General features: G+C 52.9%; 1 protein-coding gene across 1 annotated transcript in view; it reads right to left on the bottom strand.

Moving 5' to 3' along the window:
• Nucleotides 1-12,418, bottom strand: part of SRRM3 (serine/arginine repetitive matrix 3) — a 74,570-nt gene extending 62,152 nt beyond the window's left edge. Inside the window, exon 1 of the mRNA XM_032255028.1 lies at nt 12,250-12,418. The gene's annotated coding sequence lies outside the window, so the exon portion shown is untranslated. The remainder of the gene's footprint in view (nt 1-12,249) is intronic.
• Between the last annotated feature and the right edge of the window lie 532 nt (nt 12,419-12,950).

The raw sequence follows: 12,950 nt of genomic DNA, 5'->3' as shown, positions 1-12,950 counted from the left end.
CACTTTGGGAGGCCAAGGCGGGTGGATCACAAGGTCAGGAGTTTGAGACCAGCCTGGACAAGATGGTGAAACCCCATCTTTACTAAAAATACAAAAATTAGCCTGGCGTGGTGGCAGGCACCTGAAATCCCAGCTACTTGGGAGGCTGAGGCAGGAGAATCGCTTGAACCCAGGAGGCGGAGGTTGCGGTGAGCCAAGATCTCGCCATTGCACTCTAGCCTGGGCGACAGAGCAAGACTGCATCTCCGCAACACCCCCCCACAAACACACAAAAAAAGAAAGACCGCTGCTAACTCCCAGCCCAGTATTGGACTAAATATGGGAGCCATTTAATCTTCAGAGAATGGCTCTAAAGACAAATGCACACTCCCATTTTTCAGTGGGTTGGCTTTTTTTTTTTCCTCTTCCCAAAACGTAGGATGCATTTCATAGTAGTTTTTTTGGTTGTTGTTTCAAGTGCTATAATTTAAAACTGTTAGTTGTGTTTTAAAACAGGCATAAAAATGTACTGTGGGTTTTGGGGGCTGTAATTGACTAAATAATGCAAATATGATCATTTTATCATAGTTTAATATTTTGCATATTTTATCTACCCTACGCTGCTCATCTTTTCTGTTTTTTTTTTTTTTTTTCCTGAACATATGCACGTCATCCTAGCAGTTGTTATGTGGTGACCTACTTACTTCACGGCTTATTTAGAATTTTAAGGTCCCTCTCCCTCTAAGGTCTTTACAGCCCTTGGGGATGGAGGAAGGAAAGTCTCTTCGACGGGCACAGTGGCTCATGTCTGTAATCCCAGCACTTTGAAAGGCTGAGGTGAGAGGATCACTTGAGATCAAGAGTTCGAGACCAGCCTGGGCAGCATAGCAAGACCCCATCTCTCTCTCTTTCTCCCTCTCTCCCCCCCCCCTTTTTTTCCACAAAAAGGAAAGTTTCTCAGTCTTCCCCCGTCCCTGTCAGACCTTTTCTCAAACAACTAAGGGAGAGGAAGAGGTGATGTGTGTCCCAAGGTGTGAGAGGCCGGAACTCAGAAGCTGGTGCTCCCTGAGAGGTGCCAGGAGGTGCATGGTCCCTGAGCAGTGGTCCTGGTGGCCTTGGAACTGCCACTGCCTGCCACCTGCATACCCCCAGCTGTTCAGCATGGCAGCAGCTACTCCCCGACTCCCCTGCCCGGCACCAGTCACACTTCAACTCTGAGAAGCACAGCTTTTCAAGGTCCTTGACAAATGGTAACCAATTAATGTCAATTAATCTGATTAGCCTAAATAGTTAATTAAGCAGCTAATTAACAATATCATTGACAATAACCCACAGCCCCTGAGGAATGGTGGGTGGGAGGTAGGAATGGTGGGGATGCTGAAGGGAGGTCCTCTTTGCTCTGGGAACAGGTGAGCCGCTTAAGGTCAGATCGGGAGTGGGAGCTGCCCTTGCAGCTGGGCCGTCTCCAAGTCTCCACTCTGCTCTGCCATCATCTGAGAATCTCCATCAGGGTACCCACCCCCAGACCGGGGTCAAAGGGGCTGATTTCTGTGGGTCAGGCTGAAGTACAGCACGGCGGAGGAGGACAAGTTCTCCTGTCTGGGAAACAAAATCCAAGAGCGGGCTGGGCGCGGTGGATCACACCTGTAATTCCAACTCTTTGGGAGGCTGAGATGGGAGGATTACTTAGTCCGGGAATTCAAGACCCGCCTGGGCTGCATAGTGAGACCCCCATCACTACTAAAAATGAAGAAAAAAAAAATTAGCCAGGCATGGTGACATGGGCCTGTAGTCCCAGCTACTTGGGAGGCTGAGGCAGAAGGATCGCTTGAGACTGGGAGTTCAAGGCTGCAGTGAGTTATGATTGTGCCACTGCACTCCGCCCTGGGTGACACAGCAAAACCCTGTCGCAAATAAATAAATAAACAAAACAGAGAGGAGCCTCTGCCACTGCTCCCCATCCACACCACGCACCCTAGAGCTTCCAATCCCTCTCATATCCCCAAGCTGCAGAGCAGCCCTGGGAGATAACTGCTCTCCTTCAGCCCATCCTACAGATGAGGAAATTGAGTACCTCTTAGATACCAGGCCCTGTGCTTGCACTGACGACCTGCAACAGTGAATCCTGCAAGGTCCCTGCCCTCAAAGAACGGCCGCCGTGGGGCCTCACAGTGCCTCGGTGCAGCCTCTGCGGGTCAACCACTTCTTAGCCGGGCAACGTGATCAACCTCTCCGCGCCTCCATTTCCCAAATGATGGCCTGCCTGCTTCATTGGATGTTGTGAGGACTGAATAAGTTAATACACGCAGCAGACTCCGGCTCGCAGAAAAGGCTAAATGAGTTGGAAAGGTAAACCACCAGACAGAATGGTGTGTAAAGTGGGCCGGGGAAGCAGCAGCCCCGGGCCCTCGAGGGCACTCAGACTGGAACAGGGCATCACAAAGAAGAGGTCTGAGCAGAGCCTGGTGCTCAGGGAGGCAGAGGAAGAGGGAGGAAGGGTGTTCTGGGTGAAGGGAACCGCATGTGCAAAGCAATAGATAAGGCACTGGTTCTCATCTCTAGCATGTAGGGTCACCTTGGAGCCTTAAAAATGCAGATTTTGGCCAGGTGCAGTGGCTCACGCCTGTAATCCCTGCACTTTGGGAGGCTGAAGTGGGTGGATTGCTTGAGGTCAGGAGTTCGAGGGCAGCCTGGGCAACATGTCAAAACACTGTCTCTACTAAAAAGACAAAAATTAGCCCGGCGTGGTAGTGTACACCTGTAATCCCAGCTACCTGGGAGGCTGAGGCAGGAGAATCGCTTGAACCTGGGAGGCAGAGGTTGCAGTGAGCCAAGATTGCACCACTGCACTCCAGCCTGGGCAACAGAGTGAGAGTGAGATCTTGTCTCTAAAAATAATAATAGTAATAATGATAAAATTATTGGAATCAGTCATTTTGGGTGAGTTCTGGGAATCTACTCATAGAGTGTTCTAGAAATACTGGGGCAGGAGGCTGGGCATGGTGGCTCATGCCTGTAATCCCAGCACTTTGGGAGGCTGAGGTGGGTGGATCATTTGAGGTCAGGAGTTTGAGATTAGCTTGACCAACATGGTGAAGCCCCATTTCTACTAAGAAACAAAATTAGCCGGGCATGGTGGCGCACACCTGTAATCCCAGCTATTTGGGAGGCTGAGGCAGGAGAATCACTTGAACCAGAGAGGTGGAGGTTGCAATGAGCCGAGATCATACCATTGCACTCCAGCCTGGGCAAAAGCCAAACTCTGCCCCAAAAAAAAAAAAAAAAAAAAAAACCACAAAAAACAAACAGAACTTGGGGAGGTACCTCTGCACCTAGGAACCATGGCTGCAGCGGTTCTGGGTGTCCAGCTTGGGCTGAGCTGCAGAGAGGAGGGGAAAGGCCCCAGGCCTTATGACCCACGTCCTGAAAACACACCGCAGGCCCCCTGTTGTCTCCATCTGTTCAAATCACACCCGATCTTCAGAGTGACCTTCCTGGAACAGCTCTGGCCGTGCACTTACCTGCTGGGAACATTCCTGGCGTTCTCTGCTGTCCACGGAAAAAAAGGCTAGAGTGCCTGGCACTAAGACCCCTCCACTGGGACGCCCCGTCTCCAACCCTGGGCTTCAGCTCCTCCACCCAGACCCCGGCACTCCAGCCACACTGTTCCCAAGCACCTGGTGCTCTTGCCTCCTCCTCTCTGCTCCTGCCAAAAGCACCCTGCCTCCTGTGCCTCCACCTGGCAAACCTGCACTCATTCTATGAGCTCCATCTGTGATGCCGGCTCAAAAGTTAATCAAAGACAACCGGGTCAGGTGGAACTTCCCCACACCAGTGTCCCCGCAGCCCTTGGAATGCTCCTACATGACCCCAAGTCCATCTAAAAACATTCTCCAGGGCTGCTTGGGCTCTAGAACTGTCCTGCTCTTCCCATTTTTTTAGAGACAGGATCTCACTATGTTGCCCAGGCTGGAGTCCATTGGCTATTTACAGGTACAATCATAGTGCACTACAGCCCTAAACCCCTGGGCTCAAGCAATCCTCGCGCCTCAGCCTCCTGAGTAGCTGGGACCACAGGTGCATGCCACTGTGCCCGGCCACTAGGCCCACTCTTTGCCTAGTGCCTAGCACAGGGCTTGGGGATGACCATGTGTTCATGCAGCTTTAAGTGGGGAGGGGCCGCTGCTGTGTGATGAATGAAGGAGTGAATGAATGACTGTCTCTGCTTTCTGATGTCTGAAGAGCAGGACAGAGAAGATAGCATTTGAGAGGCAGGGAAGAGAGAAGTGTTCTGGGGAGAATGATGGATGGGTCCCAAGGACCAAGACATATGTGTCAGACACAGCTTGACAGAGAGGGAAGAAAGGACTGCCTCAAGGAAGGACCCACTGAGTGTTCCAGCTTGCCTGCCTCCCCAGAAGCCCCCTCTGGGACCCTGATGGGAGAAGGGGTGGCTTGGAGATTCTGCCAGTCTTGAAGCCTGCTCCTCTGACAGTGGTACCATCACCTCCTGCCCAGATGAACAGGCAGACAGACACCCCCCTGGCCTCTCTGCTCTTGGTCTCTTTCCCTCTCTCCCTCCTACCCCATTGCAGCCAGAGGGGGCTTCCTGAAGTGCAAACCTGAGCATTTTATGGCTTTGCCCCAGAGCACATGATTGTCATTGCTTTCTGAATAAATTTTCAGCTCTTGACGGGTGCAGTGGCTCATGCCTGTAATCCCAACATTTTGGGAGGCTGAGATGGGAGGATCACTTGAGGCCAGGAGTTTGAGATCAGCCTGGGCAACATAGCGAGACTCTGTCTCTACAAAAACATTTAAAAAAATTAGCTGGGTGTGGTGGCACAGGCCTGTCCCAGCCACTTGGAAGACTGAGGCAAGAGAATATCTTGAGTCCAGGAGTTGGAGGGTGTAGTGAGCTATGATCTCACCATTGCACTCCAGCCTACCTGACGGTGAGACCCTGTCTTAAAAAAAAAAATTCTAGAGGCTGGGCGCGGTGGCTCAAGCCTGTAATCCCAGCACTTTGGGAGGCCGAGGCGGGTGGATCACGAGGTCAAGAGATCGAGACCATCCTGGTCAACATGGTGAAACCCCATCTCTACTAAAAATACAAAACATTAGCTGGGCATGGTGGCGCATGCCTGTAATCCCAGCGACTCAGGAGGCTGGGGCAGAATTGCCTGAACCCAGGAGGCGGAGGTTGCGATGAGCCAAGATCCCGCCCTTTCACCCCCGCCGGGGAAAAAAAGAAAAAACCCGTTTCCAAAAAAAAAAAAAAAAAAAAAAAAAATTCTAGTTCTTACTATGGTTTTCAGGGTCCTTCAAGGCCTAGCCTGGCTGACCACGCCCACTGGGCTGCCCTCTATTTTTCAGGCCCACCCCTGTCCAGTGCTATTTCCACATCTGACAACTCTCTATCCCCTGAATCCAACCAGGAGGTTTCATACCTCTGTGCGATTGCCCATGGCAGCCTCTGGAGTGCCAACCCTCTGCCCTCTCTGTCTAGCACCTCACTATCATTCTTTTTTTTTCTTTTGAGACAGAGTCTTCCTCTGTCACCCAGGCTGATGTGCAATGGCATGCTCTCAGCTCACCTCAACCTCCGCCTCCTGGGTTCAAGCAATTCTCCTGCCTCAGCCTCCCGAGTAGCTGGGATTACAGGCTCCTGCCACCATGCCCAGCTAATTTTTGTATTTTTAGTAGAGGCAAGATTTCACCATGTTGACCAGGGTGGTCTCGAACTCCTGACCTGATGATTTGCCTGCCTTGGCCTTCCAAAGTGCTGGGATTACAGGTGTGAGCCACTATTCCCAGCCTACTCAGCCTTTATAAGGCCACTAAAAATATGCTTTTTGAAGAATATTTATGTATTTATTGAAACAGTCTCACCCTCTCGCCCAGGCAGGTGTGTAGTGGTGCAATCTCAGCTCACTGCAGCCTTGAACCTCCCGGACTCAAGCAATCCTCCCACCTCAGCCTCCTGAGTAGCTGGGACTACATGCACCATCAAGTCTGGCTAATTTTTATCTATTTATTTTTTATTTCAGTAGAGATGGGATTTCACTATGCTGCCCAGGCTGGTCTCAAACCTGTGGGTTCAAGCGATCCTCCTGTCTCGGCCTCCTGAAGTGCTGGGATTACAAGGGTGAGCCACCAAACTTGGCCCTAAAGAGTATTTATTTACTTATTTATTGAGACGGAGTCTCGTTCTGTCGCCCAGGCTGGAGTGCAGTGGTGCGATCTCGGCTCACTGCAACTCCACCTCCCAGGTTCAAGCGATTCTCCTGCCTCAGCCTCCTGAGTAGCTGAGATTACAGATGTGCGCCACCACATCCAGCTAATTTTCGTATTTTTAGTAGAGATGGGGTTTCACCATGTTGGTCAGGCTGGTCTCAAACTCCTGACTTCGTGATCCGCCCACCTCGGCCTCCCAAAGTGCTGGGATTACAGGTGTGAGCCACTGTGCTTGGCCAAGAGTCTTTAAAGACATCAGTGAATGCTCATGATAGAGTAAAAACAGCCACAGACCTCCCCCAGCCACGTGTCTCTGGTTATTTAACTCTATGTACCTATGGACACATGGAAAAAAGCCTGCAAGGAAATACCATACTGTATTCAAAGTGGTTGTCTCTGGGTGGTGGAACTACGGATTTTTTCTATTTTCTCCTTGGTTTCTGCATTTCCCAAGACTTGTACAACGAAGGTATGCCATTCTGTGTGTGTGTATGTGTGTGTGTGTGTATGTGTTTTCTTTTTTTTGAGATGAAGTCCCACTCTGTTGCCCAGGCTGGAGTGTAGTTGTGCAATCATAGTATACTATAACCTAGACTCAAGCAATCCTCCCACCTCAGCCTCCCAAGGAGCTGGGACGACAGGCATGTGCCACCACACATGGCTTATTTTTAAATTTTTTAGCAAGCTGAGGTCTTGCTATGTTGCCTAGGCTGAAGATATGCCATTCTTCTGATTCTAAGAATCTAACAACTTGCTTTTACCTGTCTCTATCCTGGGGAGTCCTGGGAAATGGTGGTGGGGAGGAATGCCGGACTGGGAGGAGCTCAGCTGAGGAAGCTGCCTGCACCCTGGGGTCTGGGTAACCAGGCCAAGCCTCCTCACAGCCCTCAGAGGGAGCCGTGGCACCGTCCGCCAGCTTCCACCGGCACAGCATTCTCAGCAGTGGGCAGGAGGCCAGGGCGGGGGCGGCTGGAGGCTGAGGCCAGGCTGGCTGCCGAGGAAGCGGCACTGCAGACGGACAGGCCGGCGGCTTTAGGCTCTGGAGGAGTCCTTGAGGGGGCGAGGACTGCTCTGGAGCCAATGCACACATGGCCCCGGGGGGAGAGGGCCTGTCTTCTAGGTCAGCAGTCAGTGAAGCAGCCTGAACCTGGGTCACCCACCCAGGCCCTCTGAGAACCCTATTCTAGATGACATGGGGCCCACAGGCTGAGCCTCTGGCATGAAGATGTCACCCTCCTGTGCTCATGACCCAGAAGAGGGCAGAGGGGCAGCACCCCAGAGGTATCAGCAGGTGCTACGCCACAGTGAACGCCTAGGCTGGGCCAGGCTGGGTCTGTAATTGGTGATAACAAGCCCTTCCCTGTCATAGTCCCCTCTGTTCTCCTGGGCCTCCCGCACTCTCTCTCTCTCTCTCTCTCTCTCTCTCTCTCTCTGACCCCTTTCTCCTCTCTGAACCCACTCCCCCTCACTCTGCCTCCCAAACGCCTTCCCTTCCGCTCATCTGACTCTTCTTCACTCATCAAAAGCTGTCCTTAGATGGGCGTGGCGGCTCACACCTGTAATCCTAGCACTTTGGGAAGCCAAGACAGCATAGTGAATCTCCATCTCTAAAAAACATACCAATAGCTGCATGTGGTGGTGCATTCCTGTAGTCTTAGCTATTTGGGAGGCTGAGGCGGAAGCACTGCTGCTGCTTGAGCCCAGGAGATTGAAGCTACAGTGAGCTGTGATTGTGCCACTGCACTCCAGCCTGAGCAACAGACTGGGTCCCTCTCTCAAAAAAAATTAAAAAGTGGGTTTTGACTAGATGATCCCCCCAACCCATGAAGGCCCTGTCAGTCCCAAGACTTAAACATCTCTCTGCCCTATAAATCTGTATGTTAGGAAGCCTGTAGCTTCATCACCAGAGGCAGAGGTCACCTCCAGTGTTTCAAGCTTTGATTTATTGGAGCTGAGATTTCAAATTCACCTGTCCTAAGTCACCTACAGACTTGGGTCTTAATTAAAGGGGAAAATAGGGCTAAACAGGCCCAGTGGCCCACCTAGAGATCCCAGGACTCTTTGGTTGAACCAAGATTAGAGTCCTTTCTGGCCCAGAATTTGAGGTGAGCTGCAGAGACACCAGGATGTCTTCCATACACCTCCTAGGGTGTTTCACCAGAGCCCAGGAGGCCCCCCAAGGACCACAGGTATGGGACAGGGGAAGCAGCAGAGGTGAGGTGATTGAGGCTTATTCATGGAATTTTTGGGAAAATAGGACTGAGTTTGCAGCTGGTGCTGTAAAGAGAGGAGGCATGGCCGGGTACAGCAGCTCATGCCTGTAATTCCAGCACTTTGGGAGGCTGAGGTGGGTGGATTACCTGAGGTCAGGAGTTTGAGACCACCTTGGCTAACGTCACAAAACTCTGTCTCTATTAAAAACACAAATATTAGCCAGGCATGCTGATGCATGCCTGTAGTCCCAGCTACTAGGGAGGCTGAAGCAGGAGAATCGCTTGAACCCAGGAGGCGGAGGTTGCAGTGAGCCAATATTGTGCCACTGCACTCCAGTCTGGGTGACAGAGTGAGACTCAGTCTCAAAAAAAAAAAAAAAAGAGAGAGAGAGAGAGAGGTCGGGCACAGACTCGGTGGCTCACGTCTGTAATCCCAGCACTTTGGGAGGCCGAGGCGGGCAGATCACATGAGGCTGGGAGTTCAGGACCAGCCTGGCCAACATGGAGAAACCCCGTCTCTACTAAAACTACAAAATTAGTCAGGCATGGTGGTGCACGCCTGTAGTCCCAGCTACTCAGGAGGCCAAGGCAGGAGAATTGCTTCAATCCAGAAGGTGGAGGTTCCAGTGAGCTGAGATTGCACCATTGCACTCCAGCCTGGGAAACAAGAGCAAAACTCCACCTCAAAAAATAAATAAAGAAAGAAAAGACAGGAGGCAAGCCCTGCAAAGGGACTGGGTCAGTATGCAAATGAGTTCAGGCCGAGTGGGAGGGAGGAGGTGAAGGGCCTTCTTTGTTCCAACACCTTGGCTCAGTGAAGGAGTGGAGGGGTCAGAGACAGGGGAGGGTTCAATGAGGGGAGAGGGGATCAGGAGTGGGGACTCGCTGAGGGGCAGGAGGCTCAGTGAGGAGAAAGGAGCTCGGAGAAGTGGTGTTCAGAGGAGAGCAGCCTTCTTTTTACAATTTTTTGTAGAGGTGGGGTCTCACTCTGTTGCCAGGCTGGTCTTGAACTCCTGGCCTCAAGGGATCCTCCTGCCTTGGCCTCCTGAAGTGTTAGGATGACAGACGTGAGCCACCACACCTGGAATTAAACCCCATCATTTTAGGATTGGGGGCATTGAAGCCCAGAGATGGGAAGGGCCCCTTTCAAGGTCATACAGGGAGCCAGGATCGGAGATAGGCCCAGAAAGAAGGTCTTTGGACTCCTGTTCAAGTGTCCTTCAGTTGCCTCTAGCACTTGCCACCCACCCCTCCAACACTCACCGGCCTACAGTGCCTGGGTTGATTTTCACCCTGGGGAGCCTGGAGAATCGGGGGCAGAGTGGTATTGTGAAAGTCATCCTGGGGTCCTGAGGCAGTGGACTTGGGTTGCACTAAGACCTTGCTCTGTCACATTGGGAAAGTCCCATCACACTCTCAGGCCTTGGTTTGCTCCTCTGTGAAAGGGAGACAGCAGCACCTTTGGCTCCAGGTTACATGAGGAGGAGATGAGATCATGTATGTGAAGTTACAGGACCATGGGCAGAGGCTCAGTGTATGTATAGGAGTGAAGGAAGAGGGGCTGGGCTCCCCTAACCTCCCCATCAGTGCCCCTAGCAGGCTTCTGAGACAGGAAAAGCTATGATTTTGTCCTTGGGGGCGGGGTGTGGCAATAAAATGTGGGCAGAGGAGGGAGAAAAGTCAGGAAGGGAGGCTGACCCCAGCAGCACCAGTAGCCACATCTGGCCATGGACAATCTCAGGAGGTGAGGGTGACACACTAAGAAAGGAAGGGGCAGTCACTGGCTTGTAGGGGTCAGCAAGAGGTTGGCAGGCAGAAGAGATGCAAAGTGGGTGCAGCAGTGAGCAGATGGGACTGTCAGACCCAGACTCCCCCTTTGGCAGGTGTGACAGGGAGAGAGGCACCTGGCTGGCCAGTTCAAAGCATATTCTACCTCCAAGTATCCCAGTGACCTTGCAGGAGTCACCTCCTCGCTGCACTGTACACCCTCATCCATCTCCCTCAGGCTTCCACCTGTAAAGCTGGCATCGTGAACAAGACACTGGCATTGAACTGGGCCTTGATAAACAGAGGATGGGACAGGTCATCAGTAACTCTCCTGCCTCCAGGAGGACAGCGTGAGTGGCTTCATGACCTTGGGAAAGTCACTCAAGCCTCATTTCTCAGCTATGAAATAGGGACAATGATGCCTTCCTTGTGAAGCTTCCGTGAGGATTAGCTGAGTCAACCGTTGCATTGTGCCCAGCATGGAGCTGGCTATGAGGCCCTCAACCAATGTTCATCTCCTCTGGGAACAGAAAAACATGCTTCAAATATCACTGAACACTCTTCCACATTTATCCAGCTCTTCTTTAAGCAATTCTTACTTGTCTCCTATTTACTAACAGTCACCCAGCATTTTATACCATAAAAGTAGTCTCCCATCCCCTTATCCAGAGTATTTCTTTCAACATCAAAGTAGACATTGTTAACACCACACCTGCTTTGCAGATTGGAAACAGACTCAAAAAGGTCAATGGCTTACCTCAGGTCACATAACCTAGATTTGATCCTATGTCTTTCTGGCATCAGAGTCCATGACTCCCAACCCACATATCGCCACCTCTTAAAACCCAGTTGACTCTTCAGTCACTCTTCAAGAATACCTCCTCCACCCCACAGGAGAGTGGGATGGGGTATAAAGTTAAGGAACCAGAAAGCTAGTGTTGTGTGGGAACAATTTCCTAGCCAGCTGGGTCCTATTTTTGGCTGAGGAAGAAGGTGGCACAAGCCGGGGCCATGACCTTAAGATGCCCCCTGGGCAGAGGAACTGGTGTACATCTCTTTATCAAGCCTAGCACCTGCTATTTCTCTTGCCATGGAACAAAAGACCAGCCCAAGCCCCCTGATGCTAGGGTGAGTGAGGTCTTAGGGCAACAAGAAGTTATGACTGGAATAGGGAACAGGCTTTGAAGTACCAGGCCAGACCTTGGTACAACCTTCCCTTGCTCCCCCTAAATCTCTCCCCACAATGGATCTGCTGTCAGGAGCAGGAACTGCAGGAGGCTTCAACACTGTCCAGGCAGAAGCCCTGGGAGGGAGGGGGAGGCGGATGCAAGGCAGAAGCTGCGTCTTTTCTCAGCTCTTCTCTTTACCAGGAATTCGCTCTGGGGCTGGGCTAACTCTGGGCTCTAGAAACTCTCTCTGGGCATCTGGGGGTAGGGGGTGTGCACAGAGAACCCCCCCAAACTCCTAGTAGCTATTTTCTCTTCTGTGTCCTCCATCCTCTTCCCAGTGCAAGAGTAAATGCCATCCTGTGTGAAACCCAGCTCTCCTTGCCAGCTCCTGCCTCCCTAGGGGCAGTTGGGCAGCTGGGAAAGGGGCCAGGCTGTCCCCTGGGTTGGCACCTCTTACTGGACAGAGGCCCAGCCTTCAGGTGGGGGCCTGCTCCCTCCACCCGGGCCAGTGACCAGCATCTCCACGGGGTCCCTGCATCGGTCTCTCCCTTCCCTGGGGAGCAGGTCCTTCTCCTCAGTGGGACTGCAGTTGGGAGCCTCCCTGGCACCCTCGTGGACCAGGCCATGGTCATTTATGCCCAGGGGAGTCCTGCCCATGACCCCATAGTGTCCCCACTGTCTCCATCCCTCTCAGTGAAATGAACGTCCCTCATCTATGCTCTCCGGGTGCCTGGCACTCCCGGACAGACACCCACCCTGTTCCCCCACACCGCCCCTCTGCTCCGAGGGCCTGCAGACCCCGGGGGGGTGGTGCTGGGGAGGCCCAGGCTTCCACCCAGCCCCAGCCCCTTTGGGAGATGCCCCCGCCCCACAGGCGCTCTCACCTCCCCGCTGACCGCCGCGATCTGCCGGGCAGTGGGGCCAAGCCCTCGGGTCCCGCCGGTTCGGGCTGCCGCCTCGCTTGGGCTGAGCTGGGCAGGGCAGCCCCACGGTCCCCACGGCCCCGCGCCCCCCGCCTCCCCGCGGGTGCCGCCGCCGCTTGCTGAAATGCTGGACAGCGCACCGCCACCGAGGCGCCTCCCTGCCCGCCCGTCGGCCAGAGCGGCACGGCCCCGTATCCGCAGCGCCCTCGGCAGGCCTGGAGGAACGCCCGCAGCGGAGGCAACAGCAGGGAAGGACTGGACGAACCCTCCCCACTGTCCACCACTCCCCGCCCCGGGGAACGTTTGTTGTGAGGCTGAGGCAGGAGAATCGCTTGAACCTGGGAGGCCAGATACTCCGGAGGCTGAAGTGGAAGGATGGCTTGAGCCTGGGAGGTGGAGGTTGCAGTGGGCCGATATTACTCCATTGCACTCTAGCCTGGGCAACGGAGACACAGCTTGTCAAAAAAAAAAACTTTAAATTTTTGATAGAGCTAGGGTTTCACTATGTTGCCCAGCCTGTCCTCAGAAAGGTCAATGGCCGGCCTCAAGCAATCCTCCTGCCTTGGCCTCCCAAAGTATTGGGATTACAGGCGTAAGCTGCTGCAACCGGACTTTTTCTTTTTTTTTTTTTTTTTGAAAGAGGGTCTCTCTCTGTTGCCCAG

This window comes from Sapajus apella, unplaced genomic scaffold (genome assembly GCF_009761245.1).
Source record: "Sapajus apella isolate SASKATOON/1434 unplaced genomic scaffold, GSC_monkey_1.0 scaffold88, whole genome shotgun sequence".
Classification (NCBI taxonomy): domain Eukaryota; kingdom Metazoa; phylum Chordata; class Mammalia; order Primates; family Cebidae; genus Sapajus; species Sapajus apella.
Note: the sequence above shows the minus strand (reverse complement) of the source record. Positions and strands in the feature narration are given on the sequence as shown.